Source organism: Oryctolagus cuniculus, chromosome 2, assembly GCF_964237555.1.
Source record: "Oryctolagus cuniculus chromosome 2, mOryCun1.1, whole genome shotgun sequence".
NCBI classification, from domain to species: domain Eukaryota; kingdom Metazoa; phylum Chordata; class Mammalia; order Lagomorpha; family Leporidae; genus Oryctolagus; species Oryctolagus cuniculus.
In genome coordinates this window covers 163,343,486-163,357,228 of record NC_091433.1, presented here as the reverse complement: position 1 = coordinate 163,357,228, position 13,743 = coordinate 163,343,486, and the positions used below count along the sequence as shown (strand labels likewise).

The 13,743-nt window shown below is 41.1% G+C and overlaps 1 long non-coding RNA gene across 5 annotated transcripts in view; it reads left to right on the top strand.

The window, feature by feature from the left end:
• Window positions 1-13,743, top strand: part of LOC103347699 (uncharacterized) — a 235,251-nt gene that overhangs the window by 68,690 nt on the left and 152,818 nt on the right. The window lies entirely within an intron of this gene.

Sequence of the window (13,743 nt, the reverse complement as noted above, 5' to 3'; positions counted from 1 at the left end):
TTTAAATTTTTTGTTTGACTATTAGATTTGGTTAATAACATAGTGAACTAATATTATAAATATTAGCACATCTTTTATTTCATTATAGATATTTTATAATCATTCCTGAACCTGTGTATATGAAATACATGAAATTGTATACCTTAAATAGAATTCAAAACATGAAAAAAATAAGAAATATAAAAAAATTTAAAATGAAAAAAGAATATTTTATACATACAGAAAAGTGTGTACAATATTTAACAAAAAATTATGTGTCTATCACCCAGCTTAGTCCTGTCATAGCATCTTGTCATATTTTCCCAAAACTCTCTTTCCCTACATTTCATGATCCCCTTCCTTCACTTTTTTTTCCTCTTCCCTTCCTTCCTCCTTTCCCAGTTAGAATCCTACAAGTATAGTTGAAGCCATTGTAACCAACTTGACACATTTCTTTCCTGCTTTTTGCAGAGGTAGCAACTAAGCTGAATTTTCAGTTTTAATTCTGCATGTGTTTTTACATCTGTATCTATGTATATATAAATAATACTCATGTTGATTTAATTGTTTTCTGTCCTTAGTAAATGATTCTCACTCAATTTTCATACACATCTTCTAGTTCATTTAAATAGCTTCTATTTCATAAAAAAATCCCCAATTTATCCATCTTGTCATTATGGATCTTTAAATTGTTACAATTTTTCTCTTACAAACAATGCAGGAATGGGCAGCATTCTTGTACATGACTCCTTCTAAGAGCTAGATAGCTCAGTATGACATCACTGGATTGCATCATGTCTTAGCCAGCTTTTTCATGACTATAGTGAAATACCTGATACAGGCTAACTTTGTAAAGAAAAGAGTTTTATTTAGCTCAGGTTTGGATGCTGGAAATCCAAATGGCATGGAACAGGCTTTTGCAAGCCCTTGACTGCCTCATTTCTTGGTAGGTTGCAGTAGTAGCAGTGCATGTGAGAGCCAACAATCACATGGTCAAACAGGAAGTCAGAGGGAGGCTATGTAGGACCAGGGCCAGGCTGTAAAACAGTGCTCTCACAAGAACTAACCAGAACCCCCAAGAAATACAATAGTTCCTTTTGAGGTTATGCTCTCAATTGATTCAAGGACCTCCTACCTTTTAAAAGTTCCTCATCACCTCCCAATACCACCACCTGAAGACCAAGCTCCCGACATGTAGACCCTTGGGGGCAACCCATATCCAAACCACTGCACATAATAGATTTTTTTTAAAAAAAGAAGTGTAGTTTGATGCATTTATATAATCACAATCAGAATATTTGCATTACCATAAGTGCATGATAACTCTTGAAAGATTTATTGTTGGTAGTAAAACAATCTGACCAGTTACTTAAAAGAAAAAAAAAAAAGATAAGTGATGGAAGAAACAGAAGGTCAGGAATAGGATGTAAAATAGTACAGAAAAGTAGGTAAATTATAATCTAAATTTTCTTAAGAAGACAATTCATCTTTGGGGAAAAAGGAGAATGAACACACAAGTAAATTGAACCAACTGAACATGAAATATTTTCATCTACATTTCAGATGATACCTTTTGGTTCATTGCATCCATGAAGACTTCTGGTATGTTTTTTTCTTTAAATGTTAATATACTGTAGCTATTCATAAAGATGAATTCATAATTTCAAAACTCCCCCCAAATGGACATTTTCAGGCCCATATAGTTTCTTTTTTTTATTTCCCCAAAGAAACCTTTTATTTAAGGAGTACAAATTTCATAAGTACAACTTTAGGAATATAGTGATTCTTCCCACAATACCTGCCTTCCCACCCCTACTCTACCCTACCCCACCTCCTCCTTCCTCTCCCATTCCCAATCCCATTCTCCATTAAGATTCATTTTCAATTAAATTTATACATAGAAGACCAGCTCTATACTAAGTAAAGATTTCAACAATTTACACACACACGCACACACACAAACACACTGTTTGAGAACAGATTTTCCAGTAAATTATCATAATACAGCTCACTGAAGACAGAAGTCCTGCATGGAAAGTAAGTGCGCAGTGACCCTCTGTGGGGCTCCATGGGATGCGCAGCCATGGAGCCCCCACGTCAAGGTCGGTCTGATAGCTGTTGCTGTGTCTTTATCACAAGGCAGATGTTGCTAGTTTCAGTTAGGGCAATGCTTTCCCACGGTCGGGACTTTCCAGAGGAGTTGAGAATGTTGTAAACAACAAGATGGCGCTGAGGACCACGCAGTGAGCCTGCCTGCTGCATGACACCTCATCTGATTGGCCCGAGGACGCGTGCACACTGCGTGAACAGACAGCGGATTGGAGTGTTCCGTGCGTGGACTTGAGCCTGCTTGCAATTGGCCAGATTTTGTATATAAGCTGTGTGCTGAGGAAGGAGGGGGCTTTTCTGTCCACTCTCCTCCCTTCATTCTTTCTCTGTCACTGTTATTTTCTCATTAAAAGTCTACTGAAGACCGATAAGCTGCGAACAGTGTCGTTCCTTTGTGGGCAAGGGAGCAGCAACCCTCATTGTTAATTTAACAATTAACACTCTTACATGCGATGTCAGTGATCAACCGAGGCTCTTGGCATGAGCTACCAAGGCTGGAAGCCTTTTGAATCCACAATCTCCATCAGTATTTAGACAAGGCAATTAGGAAAGTGGAAGTTCTCTTCTCTCTTCAGAGAAAAGAACATCCTTCTTTGATGGTCACTTCTTTCCACTGGGGTCTCACTCACAGAGATCCTTCATGTAGGACTTTTTATTTGCCACAGTGTCTTGGCTTTCCATGCCTGAAGTGCTCTCATGAGCTTTTCAGCCAGACCAGAATGCCTTAAGGGCTGATTTTGAGGTTAGAGTGCTTTATAAAGCAATTCTCATTCTATGAGTCTGCTGTGTAGACTGCTTCCCATTTTGGAATATTCTCTTCTTTTTAATTCTATCTATTATTATTACCAGATACTTGATCTTATTTATATGATCCCTTTAACACTTAATCCTATGTATATGATCACTTTAACACTTAATATGGTCACTTTAACACTTAAGATGGCATTTTTACCACCCAGCCTAATGGAATTTGGGGTCCCACGGCAAGTTTTAAACTTAGAAGTAAGTCTGTATGCAGAACTATACAGTTTTACAGTTATAAACTTCCTCTTCCCTCTCTTATTCCCACTCTTACTTTTTCTGAGATCTATTTTCAATTGACTGTATACATACATGATTAACTCTGTGTTAAGTAGGGTGTTCAACAAATATATGAAGAAGAAAAAAAAATGTTCCTCGACAGTTAAGACAAGGACTGTTCAAGTCATTGCTTCTCAAAGTATAATTTCACTTCTACAGATTTTCTTTTAGGTACTGTATTAGTGATCATAGATCAGGGAGAACATATGGTATTTGTCCCTTTGGAACTGGCTTCTTTCTTTTTTTTCTTTTTTTGACAGGCAGAGTTAGACAGAGAGGGAGAGACAGACAGAGAGAAAGGTCTTCCTTCTGTTGGTTCACCCCCAAATGGTCGCTATGGCCAGTGTGCCGCACTGATCCGAGGCCAGGAGCCAGGTGCTTCCTCCTGGTATTCCATGCAGGTGCAGGGCCCAAGCAATTAGGCCATCCTCCACTGCCTTCGGGGCCACAGCAGAGAGCTGGACTGGAAGAAGAGCAACCAAGACAGAATCCGGTGCCTCAACCGGGACTAGAACCTGAGGTACAGGCAACGCAGGTGGAGGATTAGCCTAGTGAGCTGTGGCGCCAGCCATGGAACTGGCTTATTTCACTAAGTATGATGTTTTTCAGGTTAATCCATTTTGTTGCAAATGACTGCATTTCATAATTTTTACTGCTGTGTAGTATTTCATAGAGTACATATCCATAATTTATTTTTCCAGTCCTTTTAACACTGCTTTTGCTGTATCCCATAAGTTTTGATATGTTTTATTGTCATCTTCATTTGTTTCCAGAATTTTTTTTATTTCTCTTTTGATTTCTTCTATGACCCACTCTTCATTCAGGAATAAGTTGTTCAGTCTCCATGTGTTTGCATATGTTCTAGAGATTCCTGCGTTGCTGATTTACATCTTCATTCCATTGTGGTTTGAGAAGATGCGCGGTATGATTTCTATTTTTTTGAATTTGGTGAGACTTGCTGTATGGACTAGCATGTGGTCAATTGTAGAGAAAGTTCCATGCACTGGTGACAAGAATGTGTATTCTGCAAATGTAGCATGAAAAGTTCTGTAGATATCTGTTAGGTCCATTTGGCCTATAGTGTTGATTAACCATGCTGTTTCCCTGCTGGTTTATCTGTCCATTGCTGAAAAGGTGGTGTTGAAATCCCCAATTACTATTTTATTTGAGTCTATGTATCCCTTTAGATCCCTTAACATTTCTTTTAAATAGGCAGATACCCTGTAATTAGGTGCATATATGATTATGATGGTTACATCTTCCTGTTGAAGTCATCTCTTTAATTATTGCATAGTGCCTTTTCTTTGTCTCTTTTAACAGTTTTTGTGTTAAAGTCTATTTTGTCTGATATTAGGACGGCTATACCAGCTCTTTTTTGGTTTCTGTTAATATGGAATATCTTTTTACATTCTTTCACTTTCAGTCTACGTGCATCTTTATTAGTGAGATATGGTTTTTTTAGGCAGCAAATAGATTCGTTTTTTTTTTTAATCGATTCAGCCAGTCTGTGTCTTTTAACTGGAGAGTTGAAGCCATTTAAACTCAAGGTGACTGTTGATAAATAACAATTTTGCCTTACTATTTCCCCATAAATATTCCTATTTTTTACTTTGTATTTCCTTTGTATTTTTACTGGGAGATTTCCTTCCTTTACCTTCTTCTGTAGTGATGACCATGTTCCTGTGTCTCTGTGTGCAGCACATCCTTAAGCATCTTCTGCATGGCTGGATGGGTAGTGACAAATTCTTTCAATTTCTGTTTGTCATGGAAGGTCTTTATTATACCTCCATTCATAAAAGAAAGCTTTGCAGGGTAAAGTATTCTGCCGCTGACAGTTCTGTTCTCCAAATAACTGGAATATATCTCACCATTCTCTCCTAGCCTATAGAATTTCTGATGAGAAGTGAGTTGTGAGTCTAATTGGAGATCCTCTGAAAGTAATCTGGTGGTTTTTTTGTGCACATTTAGAATCTTTTCCTTATGTGTTATTGTGGAGAGTTTGATTACAATGTGTCATGGTGAAGATCTTTTCTGGTCACATTATTAGTAGTTCTATGTGCTTCCTGTACTCAGATGTCCCTTTCTTTCTCCAAGTTGAGGAAATTTTGTGTTATTGTTTCACTAAAAGGCCTTCTAATTCTTTCTCTCATTCCATGCCTTCAGGAACTCCTAGAACCCATATGTTTGTTTGTTTGATAGTATCCTATAGATTACAAACAGTGTTTTTTAGTTTTCTAATTTCTTCTTCTTGTGTTTGGTTTGACTGTATAATTTCTTGTGCTTTTTCTTCTAAGTCAGATATTCTTTTTTTCTGCTTCACTGATTGTTTTGTTAAGACTCTCTACTGCATTTTTTTGTTTGTTCTATTGAATTCTTCATTTCCAGATTTCATTTTGATTTCTCTTTAAGATTTCAATTTCATGGGAGAAATTTTCTTACATGTCATACAGATTTCATTAGTTCATGCATTTGCTTCTGATTACTTCTAAGTAATCCTATGATCAACTTTTTGAATTCTGTTTCTGGAATTTCTTCAGTCTCATCATCTTCACAATCTGGTATTGAAGTGTTGTGTTCTTTGGGGGGGGGGAGGGCGTCATGTTGTCTTCTTCTTGTTTCTTGAATTGGAGTGTTTGTTATTCAGCATTTGTGGAGATAGTTGTTGGTTTGTTTTTTCACTGTGGTGGCTTTTATGTTTGTACTATGCTTCTGTAGATGATTGGAGTGTTTGCTTTTAGTGAATACCTAGAGGCATGTAGTGGGTGTGGCCAGGGAGCTCTGGTCAGTGCTCCAGGGTGAAGGGCATGTCTGAGGTGACACACTCTGGTTTGACATGATAAATATCCTCTGATTTTATTATTAGAGGAGAGGTTTGTTCTTGTCTGTTCATATAGACTCAGCTGAGCTCCTCTCCTCAAAGGAGACTAGTACCTGGATGTTAGCCCTGTGGGTATATTATTCATCGGCTCTGCCACAAAGACCACACTGGATCTGAGCAGTCCTCAGTGTAAGCTCAGATTCTCTGACAGTGTTCATCATCAGGTAACCAGGGAACCCTGTTCATGTGGAGCTTCCTGCAGTGACTGCCCAGAGCCCCAGCCACACCCTCTGTCCTCCCACATAGCCTCAGTGTTTTCACAGTCACAGCACACAAGCCTCCCACAGTCACAAGCACCCAGACCCCTGTTTGTTCTCCCCACCAGACTCAAGAATCTCCACTTGGCTTGTTGCTGGGCACAGACACAGAAATAGGCTTGTGCAGGGTGCTATGTATGTCCAAAATTGTGCCTGCTCTCTATCAGCTTGTTACAGGATGCCATTGCAGGGTGACTGAGGAGAGATAAATGTATCCCTTTTTTGTTTTTTCTCCTCTAGTTTGGCAGGTCTCCTGTCCCCCATGGGACTCCAAGCCAGGTTCCCTCCAGGCTCTTCCTGCAGCTTTTTCGCCAGTAGCTTGGGCTGCTGCAATCTGGTCTCACCTCACTCTCCAACACTGGTGCAGAGGCTCTTGGCTGCTGGGGTCCTGAGTTGTGTGAGTCCACGCCCTCCATGTAGGTCCTTGTTGTCCCTCCAATTTGTGTCAAATTTCCTCTACTATTTTCTTCCTAACTCTTCTCCGAGACTGCCGGAATGTTCTTTCCTGTGAAAATTACTTCCTACTGTGAACCTACATTCTGCCTACTTCTTTTATATGATCTATTGCACATTATATTTGCCATGGTTTGTTTACATGGCTCTCTTAATTAACTGATATTTTGAGGGCAGAGTTCTTGTCTTATTTGTATCTCCAGGGTGTGGTGCTCAGCAAGCAGTTCAGACTGAGGAATGAATGAAAGGTCCACATTATGGGACATCTTTTATAGTTGGTAGTGGGTTTTGGATAATAGGATAATTCAGTGAAAATTTAAAGTTTAGAAAAGGGGACTTTATTCTTTTGTTTTCAGTTGGACCTACAGAAAGGATGCTTCATATAAAATTTTATAAATGGCTAAAAAAGGAGAGAAACCACTGAAAATTTGCAGACATTTATAATATATGATTAACATATATATTAGTATTCAGTTAATTTGATGAAAATCTTAGTTTTACAAATTGCTAAAAAATCAGCTGTGAAAACTTTCTGTTCTCTTTTTGGGGTTTAATTTTTATCAACCAGTAGGATCTTCTAATTCCCTTATTCTTATAATCTGGGATACTTGGAGTTTGTCTTGTTGGAATTGCTGATAAAATGAAATAATTCTTTGAAAGTTCTTAGTACAGTGCTTGGCAGAGACTCATAGTAAGTCCTGAGTAAACATGAGCTTTACTATTACTAGCTAATCCCAGGCTCAGAAGCATACAACTTATACCATGTACTTCTTGTATTTGAGGGAGCTCCCATCTACATTTTGGGAGTAGTGCATTAGTAAACCTGCTAACGCAGAAAAAGAAGCATCTAAGGAATTTATACTTTAAAATGAAGCACACAATAGAACATTCTTGAATATTTTTTAGTTAGGTATAAAAATATAGGGAGATTTTATATATATATATTATATATATATATTTTTTTTTTTTTTTTTTGGACAGGCAGAGTGGACAGTGAGAGAGAGAGACAGAGAGAAAGGTCTTCCTTTGCCGTTGGTTCACCCTCCAATGGCCGCCACGGCCGGCGCGCTGCGGCCGGCGCACCGCGCTGATCCGATGGCAGGAGCCAGGTACTTATCTTGGTCTCCCATGGGGTGCAGGGCCCAAGGACTTGGGCCATCCTCCACTGCACTCCCTGGCCACAGCAGAGGGCTGGCCTGGAAGAGGGGAAACCGGGACAGAATCTGGCACCCCGACCAGGACTAGAACCCGGTGTGCCGGCGCCGCAAGGCGGAGGATTAGCCTAGTGAGCCGCGGTGCCGGCCTGATTATGTATATATTTTTTTAACAAATTATTTATTTATTTGAAAGTCAGAGTTACACACAGAGAGAAGGAGAGGCAGAGAGCGAGAGTGAGCGAGCGAGCGAGAGCGAGGTCTTCCATTCTACTGGTTCACTTCCCAGTTGGCTGCAACAGCCAGAGCTGCACTGATCTGAAGCCAGGAGCCAGAAGTGTCCTCCAGGTCTCCCACCCAGGTGCAGGGGCCCAAACACTTGGGCCATCTTCCACTACTTTTCCAAGCCATAGCAGACAGCTGGATCGGAAGTGGAGCAGCCAGGACACGAACCAGCGCCTGTATGGGTTGCCAGCACTGCAGTTGGCTGCTTTACTTGCTATGCCACAGCGCTAGCCCCAAGAGATTATATATTATCACCATATTTTCCAAATGTAGAAATCCCATTACAATATTTTAAGAACACTCTCTACCATCAAAATGGCTTTCTTACCAGGAATAAATCTATCACATGCCAGAGTGAAGGTGGTGGCTGTTCAAAGACCTTCCCAATGGTAACTTTGAGGTAAGCTGTAGCTTACCAAACATAAACCTGGACAGGTCCACCATAACTACTTTATTTACATTTTGACTCATGATGCCTGTCAAACTTTAATCATAGGGAAACAAGTAATATTACTCAGACTCCATTGTTTAATCTTCCATTCATTTGTTTTCCAAGTTTGTTTCCATCTGTGAGAACGTTCCCTTTTGATTGCAACACTTGGTTCTAATTTCTGCAATTTATCTTCATTTGCCATTGTGTGGTGGCTCCGAAAAATCCTATGATAAGCTCCTTACTTCCAAAATCTATGCATCTATGCCTCATTGAGTTGGATTCATTCTGGGTATTTTGAAATCACATCAACTTTCAGATCAGTGAGTTACTTCTTAATAGATTACTGTCTGAATATCAGATGCTATTTTAAAAACATGAAAGAGTAGTTTTTAAATATGTGTAACTGCTTCTATGGAATAGTAAGCTGGAGTACTTACTTGAATGAAGGCCCTGATTTTGTTATGTTGTCATTGGATATTTGAATAACTTAGCTATAAATGAGTTCTATGTGTACAAAAGTACTTTTCTAAAGCAGTTGTCCCTAAATCAAAATATAGTTCTAGTTCCTGGGCAAAACTGGAAATGGAATGATTATATCTCCATAACTAAAACAAATTAGGGGGCTGGTGTTGTGGTATAGCGGGTTAAGATGCCAGCTGCAGCACCAGCATTCCATATGGGTGCCAGTTCGAGTCCTGGCTGCCCCACCTCTGAGGCAGCTCCCTGCTAATGTGCCTGTGGGAAGGCAGCAGAGGATGGCCCAAGTCCTTGGGCCCCTGCATCCACAAGGGAGACCTGGAGGAAGCCCCTGGCTCCTGGCTTTGGATCAACTCAGCTCTGGCCATTGCAGCCATTTAACAAGTGAACCAGCAAATATAAAAATAGTCTCTTTCTCTGTCTCTACCTCTGTCTGTAACTCTGTCTTTCAAATAAACAAAATATACCTTTCTTTTAAAAAATATACTTAACAACTAAAAATGTTATGTATTTAAAGTATACAGCTTGATCATTTTATATGTGTAGTTAAATAATCACCACAATCAAGTTAATTAACATATTCATCATTTCATATAGTTACCTTTTTTTTTCTTTTTTTGTTGTGTTAACATTTGCTAAGATCTACTCGCTTAGCAATTCTTTTTTGAGATTTATTTTATTTACTTGAAAGAATTACATAGAGAGAGAAGGAGAGGCAGAGAGAGAGAGAGTATGGTCTTCCATCCACTGTTTCACTCCCCAATTAGCTGCAACAGCCAGAGCTGTGCCGATCCGAAGCCAGGAGCCAGGAGCTTCTTCAGGGTCTCCCATGTGGGTGCAGTGATCCAAGGATTTGGGCCATCTTCTACTGCCCTCCCAGACCATAGCAGAGAGCTGGATTGGAAGAGGAGTAGCTGGGACTTGAACTGGCGCCCATATGCGATGCTGGCACTGCAGGCGGTGGCCTTACCCACTATGCCACAGCCCCAGCCTCAGCAAATTTCAAGAATAGAATATTTTTGGATTATATTGTTAACTCTATTCATATTAACAATAATATATAGATCTCCAAGTCTTAACCATCTTGAATAACTAAAACTTTTTTAAAAAAATATTTATTTTTAATTTGAAAGTCAGAGTTACAGAGAGGCAGAGGCAGAGAGAGAGAGAGAGAGAGCGAAGTGAGAGAGAGAGAGGCGAGAGAAAGTCTTCCATCAATTGGCTCACTCTCTAGTTGGCAGCAACAGCCAAAGCTGCGCCAATCTGAAGCCAGGAACCTGTAGCTTCTTCCAGGTCTCTCATGTGGGTTCAGGGGCCCAAACACTTGAGCCATCTTCTACTGTCTTCCCAGGCCATAGAAGGGAACAGGATTGGAAGTGGAGCAGCTGAGACTCGAACTGGAGCCCATATGGGATGCCAGCACTGCAAGCTGCAGCTTTACCTGCTACTGCTCGGTGCCGGCCCCATAACTGAAAAGTTTTACCTCTTTTCCAACATCTCCTCATCTTCCCTTCCCTCCAGCTCCTGGCCATCACCATTCTACTCTCTGGTTTTATGAATGCAACTGTTTTGTATTATATATATAAGTGATATCACACAGTATTTTTTTTTTTTTTTTGACAGGCAGAGTAGACAGTGAGAGAGAGAGACAGAGGGAAAGGTTTTCCTTTGCCGTTGGTTCACCCTCCAATGGCTGCTGTGACTAGCGCCCTGCGGCCAGTGCACCGCGCTGATCCGAAGGCAGGAGTCAGGTGCTTATCCTGGTCTACCATCGGGTGCAGGGCCCAAGCACTTGGGCCATCCTCCATTGCACTCCTGGGCCACAGCAGAGAGCTGGCCTGGAAGAGGAGCAACCGGGACAGAATCCGGCGCCCGACCGGGACTAGAACCTGGGGTGCCGGCACCGCAGGCGGAAGATTAGCCTATTGAGCCGTGGCGCCAGCCCAGTATTTGTTTTTCTGTGTCTGGCTTATTTCACTCAGCGAAATGTCCTCCAGGACCATTCATGTTGTTGCAAAGGTGAGGATCTCCTTTTTAAAGGCTGAAGAATATCCCATTCTGTATATAGACCACATTTTCTTTATTCATTTGTTGCTGAACATTGAATTTGTTTCTCTATCTTGGCTATTGAAATAATGCTGCATTGAACATGTGAGAGAAGATTTCTCTTCAAGACCCTGATTTCTATTCAAGAGTACTTCAAAAAGTTTGCAGAAAAACTAAATTAAAAGATAAATTTGGGCCGGCGCCGCGGCTCACTAGGCCTATCCTCCGCCTTGCGGCACCGGCACACCGGGAGACCAGGATAAGTACCTGGCTCCTGCCATCGGATCAGCGCAGTGCGCCAGCCGCAGCGCGCTGGCTTCGGCAGCCATTGGTGGGTGAACCAACGGCAAAAGGAAGACCTTTCTCTCTGTCTCTCTCTCACTGTCCACTCTGCCTGTCAAAGAAATAAAAATAAAAAATAAATAAATAAATAAATAAATTTATTTTCATGCACCAAATTTTGAAATTCATGCATTGATTTTTCAAAACATACATTTTCTTTCTTTTAATTTATTTGACAGGTAGAGTTATAGACAGTGAGAGAGAGAGACAGAGAGAAAGGTCTTCCATCCATTGGTTCACTCCCCAAATGGCCACTAAGGCCGGAGTTACGCCGATCTGAAGCCAGAAGCCAGGTGCTTCTTCCTGGTCTTCCATGTGGGTGTAGGGGCTCAAGCACTTGGGCCATCCTCCACTGCCCTCCTGGGCCACAGCAGAGAGCTGGACTGGAAGAGAAGCAGCCGGGACTAGAACTTGGCGCTCATATGGGATGCCAGCGCTGCAGGCAGAGGATTCACCAAGTGAGCCTGCCAGCCCCAAAAGATGCATTTTCATAAGCTTTTTGGAGACCTCTCTTATGCATGGACATAAAAATTTGTTTTACACCAAAATAAACGTTTAAAATTGTATTTTCCATAAATATTTTTGAAGTACCCTCATATACCCAGAAGTGGGATTTCTGGGGCATAGTAATTTTATTTATTTATTTTTAAACTTTTATTTATTTTCATTTTTTTTAATTTTTATTTTTGACAGGCAGAGTGGACAGTGAGAGAGTGAGACAGAGAGAAAGGTCTTCCTTTTTGCCATTGGTTCACCCTCCAATGGCCGCTGCAGCCGGCACGCTGTGGCCGGCACATCACGCTGATCCGAAGCCAGGAGACAGGTGCTTCTTCTGGTCTCCCATGGGGTGCAGGGCCCAAGGACTTGGGCCATCCTCCACTGCACTCCTGGGCCATAGCAGAGGGCTGGCCTGGAAGAGGGGCAACTGGGACAGAATCTGGCGCCCCGACCGGGACTAGAACCCAGTGTGCTGGCACCGCAAGGTGGAGGATTAGCCTATTGAGCCGCGGCGCTGGCCTATTTTCATTTTTTATTTGAAAACCAAAGAGACAGATCCTCCATCCACTAGTTTACTCTTAAAATGCCTACAACAGTTAGGGCAGAGCAAAAGAAGAGAGCCAGTAACTCAATCTGGATCTCCCACATGCTTGGGCAGAGTGCACATAATCAGAAAGCTGGATGGGAAGCAGAAGAGCCAGGACTCCTAGGCACTCTGAAATGGGATGTGGCTTTCCCAAGTGATGACTTACCCATTCTACCAAATGTCCACCTGCATTTTTCTGAATTTTTGAGGGGGTTCACACTGTTTTCTATCAATGGATATGCCAATTTACATGTCCACCAACAGTGTACCAGGATTTCCTATTCTCCACATTCTTCCATCATTTGTTATCTTTTGCTATGCAACTAAATTCGAACACACATTAATCCTTACAGCAAATTGGTTGGATGGAGCTGTACTCTCAATTTTAGATATGAGGAAATTTCTGCTCAAACTGCCTAAGTAACTTACTCAGTCTGGTATAGCCCCTAAAAATCGAGTCTAATAAAATCTCAGCCCATCTGATGGTAGTGCCTGAGAACCCCTATGCCTTCCTTTACAAAATACATCTGATGCAGCGTGGAATAGTCTTGTGATATTTGGATAGATTTGGCTTTTTATGAAGCCACAAGCCGTGTATTTAATGATTATAAAAATATATTTGATTAGAATATAATTGCTGGGGCTGACATTGTGACTCAGTGGGTTAAGCCACTACTTGGGACATCAGCATTCCATATTAGAGTACTGGTTCAAGTTCTGGTTGCTCAACTCTTGATCCAACTCCCTGAAGACAGCACAAGATGGTCAAAGTACTGGAGCCCCTGCCACCCTTGTATGAACCTGGATGGAGTTCCAAGTCCTTGGCTTTGGCCTGGCCCAGTCCTGTCAGTTTTAGCCATTTGGGGATTATGGAAGACTCTCTCTCTCTCTGTCTCTCTCTCTCTGTCTCTCTCTCTGTCTCTCTCTCTCTCTCCCCCTGTTCTTCCCCTCCCTCTTTGTCTCCTTGCCTTTCAAATAAGATAAATATATAAATAAATACATATTTTAAAAAAGAGAATATAATTGCATCTTTCTTAGTATTTCCTTTTTTCTGTCTTTTTGTTTACTCTTTCTCCACTTAGGATATTTGTAGAATTTTACTGCTGATCTTCAACTTCTCCTGTGGCCTGTCTCACATTTTGCTCTCAGCTGTTATAAGCAATAAA